The 13781-nt window shown below is 39.1% G+C and overlaps 2 non-coding genes across 2 annotated transcripts; both read left to right on the forward strand.

The window, feature by feature from the left end:
- Positions 1–6861: 6861 nt before the first annotated feature.
- Positions 6862–6933, forward strand: trnam-cau (transfer RNA methionine (anticodon CAU)). Its single transcript has one exon. It is a non-coding gene; the product is annotated as a tRNA-Met (tRNA).
- Positions 6934–7459: 526 nt separating this feature from the next.
- trnal-uag (transfer RNA leucine (anticodon UAG)) lies at positions 7460–7541 on the forward strand. Its single transcript has one exon. It is a non-coding gene; the product is annotated as a tRNA-Leu (tRNA).
- Positions 7542–13781: the final 6240 nt, after the last annotated feature.

Here is a 13781-nt window from a genome sequence, read left to right on the forward strand (position 1 = left end):
AGTTGCTCCTTCTTGTTCATTACTCATTTCAAAAATGAAAACAGATCTGCTTACAAAAAATGCTCAGTGATGATGATGATGTTATGAAGATGCATTTTTGAAGAACAATAGTGGTCGTTGTGAATGACACTGACAAACACTGCAGTTCCTGCAGCTGCTTCACAGTACAGTGAGCTGACAGTAATGTTATCAATGAGGTGAAATTTTGTTTGATTAGGTATATAAATCATTTTCCTGTATCCTTCATGTTTGTAAGCAATCTAAATATAGCTTGTGAGTGGTGGACTACCTTATAGAGAGATATTTACCAAAAAAAAAGACCATAAATAGCATAAAAATGGAGATTATTTTCCTGAAAATATTAAAGCAGTTATAATCGATAGTTTTACAACAACATGGTAGTGTGAAGAAAAATTCTTCACTTGGTTTTTGACTGTCTCTATATAATAAAGACAAATAAAGCCCTCAGAACATTTTTTTTAAAGAACCGACAGAGAATTATCATCTGAATCTGCAGCTCTCCTCGGTTTTTACCAAGCTTTATAGTGAGTTTGAGCTCATTGTTTTGCTCTCTGTGCTCCCTGTCTCAGAAGTTTAAATTCGAATTCAAGCAGCTTATTTCAGAGGAAAAGTTCTGAAAGCCCCCTCCACACTACCTGCTCAGCACCAAACAGTACATGGTTAGAGACTGAACACAGTGGAGAATTTAGCAACTAAAGAGCTGGATATTTCCCTCAGGGGCTAGTAGAGACCAAAAACAGATGTCTGCTGGACACAGTGATCTGTTTCCAGCTCTAGTACAGTGAAACCTTGATCCTATTGTGGTGTTATGAAGTGATAGTAGAAAGCATACAATACAGGTGTTGTTTACATGATGGATTATATCAGTCAATGCAGCAGTGTCTCTGCAAGCTGCTTTTTAATTGGCTTTTGGAACAATGGAAGTCTGAGGTTTCCAGCAGTCACATCTGTAGTGAAACAGATGGAAGCTCATGGTATCAGATATCAATTTAGGTGTTTCATGGCCTTAAAGAAGTGGGACCTTTCATTAACTGATATGAGGAAGTAAGAAGATGAAAGGTAAGATAGAACAACATGTTTTGCTGGAGTAATTTCATGCATTATTTTGGTATGATTCTCCTCTGGACTCTCCTTTGGTTGTGAAATTGCTCTAACATTTTTGTAAACATTCAAACCCCCGTTAGCTGGGCGGTAATTACAGGCTTGTTGATGTCTGTGGTCACACCAGGGAAACCCCTTATCTCGAAAAGACTGTGATAATTTAATGGCGCTGAATTGTAAAATAATATAGAAATCCTCGAATAATTCCTCAGGCTATCTCAGGCAAAAAAAGTCTGGACATGCCCATGGTGTCATTGGCAGTTCAAAGCGATTAATGCATGTAAATTGCTTCACATACCTTTAAAGACGACACTCCAGCCCAGACAGACACACACCATGATGTCAAGTAGTCAGTCATTTGCAAAATGAAATGAATCTACTCCCTGTTCTTCTTCACACCCACACATAAGTGGTACAAAGGAGCAAACGTGCAGTTAAAGTTATCATGGCTCTGGGTGTGTGTTAATCTTTCAACCGATTTAAGAGATATTGATGAAGCACAGAGTGATTTGACAGGTGTGTGTGTATGTGTGCGTCCTTGGTTTCTAAACCTGCAGATTCTTTAGTGAGAGTGAGACCAAGCTCTGCCTGCAACACTTCACACACCCACACATCCACTCACATCCTCAAACAGATGCAGGAGTTTTTGATACACGGATTGTTGGTGACACTTTAATATGAATTTTACATGTGTTTTGAGGGTGTAGAAGGCTTGTTTACCTCCGTAATCTGGGTAAACAGTGGAGTTCAGCCTGTATTTTGTGTCGTAATGGATTTTACAAACTGTCAGAAAGCTTATTTTCCATCCCCACCTGAGATGTAGGTGGTGAAATGTTTAAGAAGCCCCAGACTAAATGACACTGTTTGATGGCACTGCATGCTCAAATCTCATTTCTCCAACTTCCCTCACAGACACAGGAAGAAAGTTTCTATTAAAATCAAACAGAAACAGAGATGACGCAGAAAAGGTTACATTCCGACTCAGTCGTCTGTCTCAAAATCCCCGATGCAGACACCCACCCACCCTATCTGCCCCTGCCACACAGACTCACTGGGGCTTTGAGACATTCTTCAGTTCAATTAAGAGCAAACTGAAATAAAACAATCTGGGAAAATGAGATTTTCTCTTTGCAGCAGGGCCCACAGTGGCTGCGCAGTGATGACTGAGCCTTGGGAGCGAGCTGCATGCTGGGGCCCTGCACTGTCTTCTCCGTCACCACCTGGGTCTCTGTCTAATTAATAATGTGTGTAATCAGGGAATGAACAAAGGGAGACAGGAAGGGAAGAAGAAAGACAGAGAATTAATAGTTTGTGTACTTAGGGATTGACAGAAATGCTGGGAGGAAGGGTGGTAAAGGAAAGAGAGAATGGTCTCCCGTTTTGAGACATGTTTCACCTCAGTCACCATGGCCACACAAGTGTGTCTATACTTTGACATTTTACTTTTTCTTTTATTGTTTACATTTTAATTTCACCTGCATTAGCAAAAATGTATTTAATCTAAGATAAGTATATTTAAAATGAGTAAATCCAGTTTTAAAATGAAATAAACAAAGTAAACTGAAACTAAATAAAATGTAATCAGCATGGAGTTGCTTTATAACCCATAGAAAAATGTATAAAAAATAAATGTGAACACTGTCGAGACAGAATATATAAAAGGGAGGAGGGAAATCAGGAAACCGTCAATTTTGGCAGCTCTGTGTTATTGAACAAAACTTTATATATTTTTTTGCCGGCTAGCAAAAAAAAAAAAAGTCAAAAGTCAAGAAACCTCAAAATGTTTGGTAGCTGGTTGAAAAGTTTTACAAAATCTTACATGGTTGGCTAGCTAGATAAAAATTTAACAAAACACTGCATTGTCTGCTAGCTAGCTAGAAAAGTTGTAGTTAGCCCACTCATGACGGCTTCACAGAGAAGCTCTAATTTTCCCTCCTTTGAGAAAAACTGCTGGCTGAATTAATGGAGCAATATGGCCAAATAATAGAAGATTTAAAAAACAAACAGCACGGTAAAGAAAACTGACTGTCTGGCTGCAACTGGCAGATTGTTTAATGGATCATCTGGAGTGACAGAAGGAAGAATCACATCATAACATGGAATTGGGTTGAGTCTGTCCCTTAATTTTCTTCAAAGAACGTGATTGTTTTGCTTAATTCATCATCATAATTTATCATTTGTTTTTAAAATTAAAGAGTAAAACCTAAGTTTAGATTCAAAGAGCCTTCTTTTTATCATCAGACACGGGCTGAGAAAGAACCAGTGTCGACTGAATAACAACCTTTATTTTTGTTTTTTATCTTTTTTTCCGGGAGACATTTTGTACACAAGCACATATACTCATTCAACACAAATGATCATAGAAACAAATTCATGCAATGAATGAGGACAGTCTAGCACGCGGAAAAAATATGTCCTTGGAACGCAGGTTGTTCATTTCTTTTATTAAGACACACTAGGGCAGACAGGAATCAAAGGAAATTTTATATTTTAGAGCTCGGATCCATAGAAATCGATTCGAGACAGCGCACTTGGGTTTTGGAGACACAAGCATGAACCTAAAGAGGCAGAAAAATCACTTTTGGTTCAAAACAGAGAGATAGATGAGAACAGATTGCTGTTGGGAGGCAGGGAGGGGAGGGAGGGCTTTTTGCTCCTTGCAGTTGTTGTGTCTTGCCAGTACATGTTTGTTGGATGGCTGACAGCACAGCTTAACAACTCTATATTCCTGCGGGATGGTAAATTCTCAGAGAGATTGACTGTTTCGACCAGAGAAGATGGATTTGGGAGAACTGCATTTGGCTGCAATTTACTGGTGAGTCTCCTGGAGGAGTCATGGCCCTAAATCAGCCGAAATTCATAAATACTGTAAACTTATCTTCTTTCCACGTGACAGTAAAATATGTCTTGACTTATGACAGGAGGGATTTTGTAACTTTGTAGACTTCAAAGTGTCTGTACTTCAGATCCTGATGGCAAATTCAACCACTGAGACTGGCAACTTTATGATACTGATTATAATATTGTTGTGAGGATATTTGCAGTCCATCCCACTTCATTAGACGTTAAATAGAGGGTGGAAATTAGCACTGGCCAGCAGGGGAATGCTGATTATTTTTTGAAGTTTTTTATCTCTCATAGACACATTGACAAAATTGGATATCTGGCAAATCCTGGGACGACCCAGAAATTGCTCAGTAGACTTTTTAATAAGGCCAGCAAAGAATCCCTCAGACTACACCTCAACACTTTCAGCAGTTTGCACTAAAATTTCTAATTCTGGTGAACACTCTGACTTTGTTATTTCTTTTTCAAAGGCACCAAATTAACATTCAGTGTTTATGAAGCACCGATTCATTTACATTTATTATCACTATTTAAAGGGATAGTTCACCCAAAGATGGAGCCATTTTGTACTCACCCTCATGCCTTTGCCAGCTTTGCAAAGTCTCCAAACAGTGAATGTGAATGGTGACCAGTTTTCAAATGAAAAATAATGTAATCCAAGTCTCCTAAAGCCCCATTACATCAGGTGAGCAGTATGGAGGCATTTTAAGGTTGAAAAGTGTTAAACTCCAGCAGGACTAAAAAACTAAACCTGACCTTCAATCGGCATGAGGGTGAGTAAATTATGACTGAATTTTCATTTGGTGAAATATCCCTGTAACAGACTGGCAACCATATTCAGGTTTCTCTCTTGTCTTGGTCAACTTCTTAAATCAGGGATGTCAAACATAAGGCCTGCGGGCCAAATCAGTAGCCTGCCAAAGAGACAAATGTGGCCCACTGGATGACTTTGCAAAATATACAAAATTGCAAAGATGCCACTTATTCTGAGATATTGTTGAAACTGTTTTTCTTAAGACATCTCAAGCTGTTTATTATCTGTTTTGTGACTGAATAGTTTATTAATTGTGAACCTTTTCAGAATGTACCTGTGCTTCTTTACAACAAAAAAGAGAAACTTTTGGAGGTGTTGTTATTTATCATCACACAGCACTACTTTGATTGAGTATATTACTTTTATACAAACCTCTTTGCTCCCCAACCTTAGTTGTCCTGATGGACGGATAAAACTGCCTCAAGGCCATGTTCAGCTCAGACTTTGTAAGACACTGAAGGTCCATGTGTAACTTTTTGAGACTCACCCTGTCACAAATCAAACAACCACACCGCGACCACAAAAGATAGGTTTCTGTCCACTTCCAGACTGACTGGTGTGGTTTGTTTGTGGTCTGAAAGCAAACAAACCAACCACAGGATTTTACAATAGCAGGTATGTTATTTTGGCTAATTTAAGGAGCTAAACTACAAGTGAATCCATCTCCTAATCATGAAAACTGTTCACGATCCTCTAAGTCATCTGTTTAGACTATGTATAGACTATATTTATGCAAATAATTCCACAGCCAAAACACATATACATGAAAGTGTGGATAGTTTCCCAGATTAGTGGGTCAGAAGCTGTTAAAATTGTTGTTCCTGTAACCAACTCCATGTACTTTGTCAGATTAAAAAGTGTGTGTCAGTGATTCCACAGTAATAAGCCCCCAGTCAATACTGTACAAGACAACTAAATTTTGTCTTGTAATGTTAATGTTATGGTTGTTAGAACATCTGTAAAGTGGAGAGATGTATTAGTTATATGTCCAAATGAAGTTGCACTCTCTATCAGCACTCATTGCATATCTCTTATCCAATCAAATTACTTGATCAGAACTAACTGTTTTTAAAGGTTTGGTCTGTATGTGGCCTGTGAGCTAAAATGAGTTTGACGCCCCTGACTTGGAGACTAACTGACAGATAAGGTCTTTTGTGTCCTCCAGCAGCATTATGTGTTTAGGTCAGAGGGTTTAGAGAGCAGAGTGGCGTAGCAGAAACGTGCTAAGTCCATGACCCACAGGTCAATGGATCGGACCAATCCTCTGCTAATAGAAAACACTGTCAACCAGCAGGGATTCGTGTCATTTCTGTCTCATCCATCCATAACCGCATTGCCATGTTTTCAGATAAATAGTCAACCTTGTGTCTTAATTGCTAATCTGCTGCTTTGGTGAACTTAAGCAGCGAAGGTGATCGACTAGACCTTTTTGTTTCATTTTCAATTAAATGCCTTTATTTGTTCTGCCTCTTCTCATTTCTTACATACAGTGAGTTTAAAGACTTAGCAATGAAAACATTTTTTAAGGTAAAGGCTTGACAAAACCATGACTATAGAGGTTGATCCATCCCATTCAATCCATTGCTTGTCCTTGGTCCTTCAGTTAAACCTTTTGTTGGTTATCAGTGGGGGCCAAAGAAGAATATTTCAGTTTTCTGAATGGTCTAAGGTGCTGCATTAAGATTACAGTCTCTATGGAGGCATGAGTTCAAATCTCACTGCTCCAGTTATGTAGAATATTTTGCCATGTTTTTAAAAAATGTATCATGGAATGTCTTAATTGTGTATTCTTTTTACTGGAAGCAAAGTACATCCTGATTTTCATCTGGCACATGATCAGAGTTTTCAGAATGAAAGAACTCAAGTTATAATAAGTTAAGCTTTCAAATAAAGCATTTCCACTTTGGTGCATTGCTTGCCTAGATTTACCTTGGAGGAGAGTAGGAGGAGAGTTTGCCAATCCAATCCTCTGTTTTGCAAGTCCTCTTGATTTAGTGTGTACTCAGAAGACCCTGACTGATAAGAAATTTGTTTAAAATCAGCAATTGTTGATTCACATGCTTAGAGCAGTGTCGGAAAGCAGAGTGGCGCAGTGGAAGCGTGCTGGGCCCATAACCCAGAGGGCGATGGATCGAAACCATCCTCTGCTAATGTAATAGCTATAGCACTGTGACTCTGTCTGTCTGCTGCAAACCAATAAGTACCACTTCCACAGGAGTCTTCTCCTAATGACAGGTGTAAAAACTATGTTTTTTTTTTAAGCTGCACTTCGGTTCCTGTCTTCATTATGGCTGCAATGTTTTTTATAGGTAAAGATTCACAGAACCAGGACTACAGCAATCAAAGGCCCACCCCTTTCTGGTAATGTGGCGAGGGGCTCCAGTCTCTATAGAGGCATGGGTTGGATTCCCACTCCTGCCAATCAGATTCCTCTCTTTGATCATTCAGGCAAACCTTTCATTGCAAGGGCAAAAGGCCAAGGTGATTGGACTTCGACTTTCAGGGCTTTCATTGCATAGAGTTGCAAGGACAAGGCGAAGCAGGGACGGACAAGTGTGAAGCTGCTGCCAGTAGTGCTGAGCAGTCAGTAGTGCTGGATGGCAGTATAATGTTCCATGGTGATGGATGGAAATGATTTTTTTTCTTAGTTAAACCACTGGTTTAAGCATGAAGTGTGGTAGTGTGGCCGAGTGGTCTAAGGCGCTGGATTTAGGCTCCAGTCTCTATGGAGGCGTGGGTTCAAATCCCACCACTGCCATGTAAATGCATTATCAGTTCACAATGTGAGGTTCTCATTGTTGACTGAAACCTCCAAGAAGGCATCTTGTTGTGTCTAAATGGTGTAGCAGAAGCAATAGGTCAACCTTATTGCTCGCACATTCACCCAGGAAGAGTTTTCCAATTTCGTCCTCATTTTCACAAGTCAACTTGATTTAGCGTAATTACACAAAATGCTCTGACAGATAAATTCATCTGAAATCACTGATCACAGGTTCACACCCATAGCGGTAGTAACTGAGAACAAAGTGGTGCTTGTCCAAATTTTTGAACATTATTTTGCTAACATTCAGGTACTTTATAGATGTGTCATCTGTGATAAAAAAAACAGCAGGGGGGCTGGATTTAGACTTCAGTCTTTCAGGAGCTGTGGGTGTGAATCCCACCACTGCCATCTTAATCTCCAAGTACTTGGATATTCTGGCCAAAATCTCAGGATTACGGCGGGGAACTAGGAAACATAAGTGGTAAATGTCGTTCTAAGTGGTCTAAGCTGCTTGCTTGAGCCTAAATGGATGTAGAGGTCGGTACCCAAATCTTACTAACTGCAGGACTTTGAAGACCCACAACATGTTCATTCATAATGCCACTGTTTCCATGTTCTCTAAACTAAGGCACTAAAAGCCTTTTGGCAAAAATAAGCTGTCAGGCACATAATAAGCCACTTTAGCACATTGATTCCCAATAGTTGTAAGTACGAAGAGCAGTTGCCAATCTTGTTCTCTCATGTTAAGCTCTAGTCAATTTTGGAAGTAGCTAATTGTGCACTAATCATGCATAATTAGCCTCTGGAGAGAATGGACAATGCAGTGGGACATAACCAAATGTTCCGGTGTAGCTGCTCCCACAATCTGGGCCAAGACGTGGGCTGCTGTGTGGAATGGTTTGAGTGGAATGCTTCTCTGCGCAGTATATAAATCACCATTTTGGGAGGTTTTGCATACACGTGTCTGCCTCCAGGCAGGTGATTTCACCTGCCACAAATGCCTGTTTTTCTTCAGAACTGATGGTTGCTTTTATCCTTGGTGCTGTAGATTACATCATATTTGTTTTGACTTCTTCTCTTTTGAGTCTAGCTGAAGCTCTTGATAACCAGTCACAGATTCTCATCTTACAGAAGTAAACATGTTGCTGTTGTGACTGCATGACGTATGATTCAAAGCCTCTCCAGTAATTTGATTTAGAGGTTGTCTATGAGTTTGTGTTAATGAATGTAAAACAATTCAAATCATGTTTCATGGATCCATACAACTCATATTCTGAGTCCATGTCCTTATTTTTCTTGTTGTTTACTTAAAGGTGCTGTATATTACATTTACTTCCTGTAGAGGCTGCAGAATGGCACTAGCAACTTAGACCAAAACAAATGCACACTTTGTTTCCACGATAAAGTTGGAGAAAAAGCATCTAAAAACACATTGTTCACAAAACCTAAAACTGTAAAATCAGGCAGTGTTGATGAAATAAGGATCAGATTATGTTACTACATTGCCAAGTTCTCACTTACAAACATATTTTAGTGTACTTCTTTTTCTCAAACTGTCAAACAAGGGGGTGCTGATCGAATATGGCTCAAGAGTTTTTTTTTTTTTTTTTTACTGCATCCAATTTCTTGTATAAAATGTTGTCAGGAACATATTTTAGTGCATGGTGTTGCTGTAATATGCCTGTGAGAAAGTTACCTTGCCAGACCACCATGTTTAAAACTGACACAGGGAGGACAGAGAGAGACTTGCATGCACTTGCATGCACAAGTATGCAAGTGCACATGCACATGTGGCCGTCTCAGGAAAACAGAGAATCTTGGATAGCAGCACAAACTGAGAGTGTGATTTCTCTGCTCAGGATGCTATAAGTCCACTCTGTCGTTTCATAGCATATAGTTGTTTGATGACACCTGGCAAGGCTGATTGCTGCAATTTGCACCTTTAACCTCTCCACCAACTGCTTAGTTGATGTAACCCATGTTTTTCTAGCAAAATAGATACAGAGCTTCAGTATGACAACAGTGACACCCAAATCATTTTGGTCCATCAGTTCAGATCTGAACTGAATCACACACACTGTAGCTGAACAATTCTAAATTGGGACATTCTGAGCTGCAGTGTGAAAATAGTCAAAAAGTCGACTGTGTTAGTTCCCTCCTTTTGAGCCTCTTGTACCCCCGGATGCCAAGGATCAACTCCCTACACACTTTCTTACATCTGTCGCCTCTTCTCTCATCCTCCCTGTCTGAATAAATAAAAAATACTACAGCTGAGTGGCCTGCCAACTTTCCTGTTAGGCGACAAAAGTTGGGACCTCATATCCCTCCATTCTACACCGTAGAGCCCAGAGCCAGATGTACACATATTTGTGTGGATTAAGGGCTGAAAAAGGTTTTCATCAGAGTTATGAAGCTCTGTGAACACACTGTTCTTTGTTCCACACCTCAGTTCCATGAATTGTTGCCCATATGAACACAATGGCTTCTCCTACATTTAGTCAGAAATAGAAATTTAATGTGGTCCTCACAAAAACATTAATCATCATAGGTTTCCACAAAAATGTTCCATTTGTGATGTCGATGAACAAATGATCAGGTGTAATTTATTTTACAGTATGTGTTGCTGTGTGCTTTTCCCACATTGTAGCATGAGTCGGGAAAAGCAGGATATTAATAACACACATTTAGTGTTTGAAACAGTTGATAGCCAGTAGCAATCTATGATATACTGACAGGATTTGAAAATGTTGCTCAAGTTTTCTCTTTGATGTTACCCCTCTCTTTGCTACTTTACTCGATCAGACTCATCTCACATATGCCAGTTAATTAATATCAGTTTATGTGTGGAAAGTGGTGCATGCACAGTGTGAGAATCAAGCATTATGTCTTCTCTCTATGCAAAATGCTCAAAGGGAAAGAAGAATATTTCTGGACTATGAAAAGATTCACTGCTATACATGATATAGCTTCAGTGTGATAGAGAAATGGCTCATTATGATCCACAGCAGCATCTGTATAGAAATATCCTGTCCTCCAACTATATGGCAAGATTGATTTAAGAAAATTATGTTAGTTATGAATAAAAATAATTTACACATCTACAGAGGGAGTGCCACTGTAACATTGCTTGTATTAGCCATTTTGTGGAAAGTTGTCAACTTGCATCACTTCTACGAAGCAGTGTTACTCATTGTCAACTGCAGCAAAGCAGCTGAGTTTGGCTGTAAAAGGGACTAGAATTATTCCTTTGCATGACATCAGTTCGTAGATACTGCAATAACTGTACAGTTTGGTAACAGCCTGAGTCCTGTCATTTCCCCTTTCGCTCTCTTGTTTGCCTGATCACTGCTCCCAGTCAAGAATTAGTGTTGTAAATAACAGAAAATTTCTGTTTTTTTCCACTTTCATGATCTTTAGAAGTGCTGGTGGGCAGATTTTGTTACCTTTGAACAGAGCCAGGTTAGCTGTCAGTCTTCGCGCTAAGCTATGCTAACAGGCTGCTGGTTGTAGCCTCATATTTGCTCTGTAGACTTGAGAGTGATACCCATCTTCTCATCTAACTCTTGGCAAGACTGCAATTAAGTGTGTTGAATTCTTACTTTAAGATGTAATGCTTCATTTTCATCAAACTTACATAATTTAATTACAAGATTCTGACTTGTAAATGGCCCTGTGGTAAGTATGACTAAGAATATTTTTATAAAAGTGGAGATAAATTTGGCTAAAAAAGAAATAATACTGAAGTTCTTGATGTGCTTGCTCCACATCTGCCATCCTTTATTAAAGTTAATTAAACCCAAATGTAACAGATGTGGTGTAGTTTCTTCAACTTGCAAACTAAAAGGGAAAATCTGACATCTTTAGAAATATTTTTTGAGAGCAAACTTTTTTTGCATCATTCATCAAAATTTAAATGAGAATCATGGTTACACTAAGTCTACTTGGGAAAGGTTTTTACACTATAAATAAAGTGTGGAGAGAATAAAAGTTCTCCCATTTGAATTCTAATAAACCCACCACCTATACACACAGAAAAGGCCAAGGTAACTGACTACTCTCCGAGGATGGGGTGTCCCTAAAATTACACTCTAATCCTCGACTCACACATCTTATTATAGTGCCTGAAAATCACCTGCATTACTTCCCCCTTTTCGTCTTTTCTGTTGTCTTTTTGACTTTCTCTTACTTCCAATATATCTCATATAATGTCTAAGTTACTTTGCCTGACCCCCTTCTCTGTCTTAAATTTATGTTAACTTGATAAGGTTGGCATGCTGATATATGTTAAGTTAGCATAGTAGTAAATTTAACATGTGGCACGTTTGGCAGTACACAATCACTGTGGTTATGAAAGTGACACAGCAGGCTATTCAAATGACTTGAATTTAAACCCACCCATGGCTGTGTCAGAGACCCTGGGCTGTCGATGCAGTATGAAGAGGAAAAGGGTCCACACATGGAGGAGGTGGGGTGGACGGATGGCTCAAACAAACTTTCACCCAAGGGCCAGTATTTCAAACCTTTTAATCTAGATCAGAATTATGCAGACTACAGGGATCCCCTTCTGTTCTCCCAGACAAGAATAATTCTGATCAACACAAGATTGCAGAATCTAGATTTACAGTCTTCAGACCGGTTTCCATCTGTTGGTCAAAGTAACATTTCATTTCAGGTGTAGTGCTGCCAAGTGTAGGTCAGGGTCGTCTACTTGGGGCTTCGAACACAGTGAGGAACCTTGCATCCTTTTGCGATTTTATGAAGCTTCATGATGCAGGTGAGAATTATGTTGCTCCTCTGTGGGAAGAAATTTAAAATTCTTGGTTTTGCACTGACCCATTTTTTTTTTTTTTTGTTTAGCAAATTGTTTAATTTATTTTTTAAATTTGTTTTGGCATGATCTGTGTTACTTTAATATGCCAGAAATGAATAAAATAATGCTAAAATATAAATCCCACAAGCCCTAAATATCTCTACATCCATCTTGAATCCATACTGAATCCACCTTCCCAGTGGGATCAGCATAAAATTAGCATTAAAGCTATTGTAATCTGCACTTTGAATTTTGAAATTCAATTTTGTAGGATCAGGATCACACCTCATAGTTTTGAAATACCCAAATTTGATTTTTAATCCCCCCCAAAAATCCTTCCATTCATCAAGGTTCCCATGTGAAACCAAATATTCATTAAAAGTTGTAAAGCACATGAAGGCATGAAGTGAAACATGCCAACGCTGTTGTCTCGTGCCATTCTCACTGTTTGTTGTCTCACGCATAACTCCACCTGGTATCTCACATTTTAACAGGGCTTCAAAACAACTCACATGATTGGCTGTTTGCTTAGTTAGTTATCGCACTACTGCAGGGATATATAGGCTGTTTATGAGCCAGGCTGTTTTCGTTCCATGCTTTCATGGTACATTTAAGTAACTATAACTATCAAGCTTTTTATTGAAGTACTTTCTTATTGCTATTAGTGGTGTGTGTATCGCTGATAGATATTGCATTCATTTTATTGTCCAGGCTTACCATGAAGTATTGAAGGAGCAAGGAGTAATTTACATTCACTGTAGAACTGTCACTTAATTATTATTTTTTAAATATTTTTTCAGGCAAGCAAGTAGCCATTTAGATTTCCAGTAGTTTGTTAGTTCATTCAGATAACACCTATTGGGAAATTTGCTGACATTTTTGTAATGATAAGTTTTACTGTTCTAGAATTTCCCCAAAAACCCTAAACTCATCCCAGGTGCTACAATGGGACATCTTTAATTTTGAGTTTCAACTACTGAATCCCAGAGGCGATTGTGAAAGCAATAGCAGTGATGTGCGAGAACCCCATTTGATTTTTCCAGAGCATTCATGGTCCCACCATCACTTCCAACAACTACGGGCATCCTCCAAGGTGACACATTTGCTCTTTTTCTCTTTATTACAGTCGTCAACTATGTCCTCAGGCAATCATTAGATACCAGCTGCTCCAAAGGTCTCACAGTAGGCAGAAGATCTGGTCATCAAAGCCAGAAGTGGATGAACTCATATCCTCAGCTTATAAGCTTTTAATGTCACTTAAAGACTTAGCAGCCAAAGTGGGCCTAATTCTAAATGTCAAGAATGCCTGATTCTGAACGAAGAGCTGGATCATCCGCCCATCCACTTGATGAACGGCACTGACATCAAGAAAAGCGACGACTTCAGATACCAAGGGTCATATGTAGTCAGCAGCAGACAAGACT

This window comes from Lutjanus erythropterus, chromosome 5 (assembly GCF_056507025.1).
Source record: "Lutjanus erythropterus isolate fLutEry1 chromosome 5, fLutEry1.hap2, whole genome shotgun sequence".
Taxonomy (NCBI): Eukaryota; Metazoa; Chordata; class Actinopteri; order Lutjaniformes; family Lutjanidae; genus Lutjanus; species Lutjanus erythropterus.